Below are 1,685 nucleotides of genomic sequence, written 5' to 3' on the forward strand. Positions count from 1 at the left end.
GTACTGCAAAATGTCATAATTAGGGGCAGCTGGATGGAAGGTATAGGAGGACACTGTAGTGCCTTTTCAATACTTCTGTATATCTAAAATAATTTGAACAGAAAACATTTATTTTAAAACATGAAGGGGGTTATCCTTCCATAAGGGTAGAGTACAAAGGCAGGCGCACGGTGTTGTTGGAATTCAGAACGCTGGTGGCAGGACTGGGGGTGCTGGGAGGGGCTGGACATGGTTGACTTTGTGATCCGGGGGCTGGTGTATTCCATCTGTGAAGGTCTTTCGAGCTGCACACTTTCTTAATAAATTTTCATAAGTTTAACAAAAAATAAAATGAGGATGTGAAGCTGGCTTGGGTTGTTAAGTCTCGGGAAGTTATCCAGCTATGAGCCCTGCCCCAGATGCTTCTAGAAGCCTGGAGGGAACTGAGAACTTTCCAAGTAGAGGAGCACGGGCAAGGCCCTGCGGTGGGAGCGCACTGCTGCTCGTCCCTAGCTGCGAAGGGGGTGTCCTATGGAATCAGTGCTGGGTGCAGTGCAGGGCTGGAAGTCCATGTCCACATTGTGGCTCAGTGCAGTGAAAGCCAATCTCAGCCCCTCTGCAGGGTGTTCCGCCTGCCAGAACATGGCCAGCTGGTCTTCCTGGGATACGGTGCCATTGTAGAAATTAGGTGCAAGTCTCTTGTCTGCAGATGGGGTGCCCTGTTGCAGTGGGATGTCTCCCAACCTCCCTCAGTCCTGATGGGCCTGGGCAGGGTCTGGTGTGAGGGTTCCCATGGGCTTCCAGAGCTGGCCCTGTCCAACAGTCCCGAAGCTGTCCAGGACACATTCAGAAGGGACACAGACCCAGCAGCTCTGTTCAAAATCATAATGGGGGAACCAAGGGCCCCCTACATCCAGGTCCGTTGGCAGCCGGGGCATCGAGTTCCACTCCAGGAATCTCCAGGAACCCTGAGGTCTTCCCTGAGCCGGGGCCGGGCTGGGCACACCCTGAGTGCCCACAGGGTAGGTGTCTTCCCGGACAGCCCCACCAGGACAGGGTGTGGAAGAACGAGGTGCCCATGGCGGGGAAGCTGACCAAATGGTCCGCTGGAACCGGGCTGGTGGGCCTGGAGGGGCCTTCCTGTCCCCATTGCAGAGGGTCGTCCTGCCACTTGAAGCTAGCACAGGCCTAGGTACCGAGGACCTTTGCTCGGGTTTGGCTGAAAGGAAAACAGTCGTGGTCAGCGTCTCCAGTGAGCCCATACAGGCCTTTCCCGGCCAGGCCCCACCTGCCTGGGTCTCTGGAGTCCTCAGGGTCTCTGTGGGGCCCCGTGGTCTGACACTGAGGACACACCTGTAGTCTGCTGATCCCAGGGGAGAGGTGTGCGCCACCTGGCATGGGGAAGCTGTTGGGGGATGGCAGGTGGCTCCTGGGACTGCCCCCAGGGTTCGGACTGGCTGGGGGATTCCTACCACACACCCTCGTCCCAGGGCTGTTGGGCCAGGGATACAGCCCCCAGTGAGAGCTCAGGTGGGAGGGGACTTGGATGTCACCCTTTGCCACCTCACATGGGGACCCATCTCCACAGTGGGTGATTGGACCCGGACATGGGTCACCCTCTGCCCTCCTGGGTTGCCCAGTCCATGCCAGGACTGATCGTTCCCACATCTGTCTGAATTCTTGGCTCTGGCTCTCGCCCGGGGTCC

The 1,685-nt window shown here is 57.4% G+C and overlaps 1 pseudogene; it reads right to left on the bottom strand.

The window, feature by feature from the left end:
* Positions 1 to 404: 404 nt before the first annotated feature.
* The window catches only part of LOC105520145, a 10,438-nt pseudogene continuing 9,157 nt past the window's right edge, over positions 405 to 1,685 (bottom strand).

Source organism: Colobus angolensis, unplaced genomic scaffold (assembly GCF_000951035.1).
Source record: "Colobus angolensis palliatus isolate OR3802 unplaced genomic scaffold, Cang.pa_1.0 Scaffold37, whole genome shotgun sequence".
NCBI classification, from domain to species: domain Eukaryota; kingdom Metazoa; phylum Chordata; class Mammalia; order Primates; family Cercopithecidae; genus Colobus; species Colobus angolensis.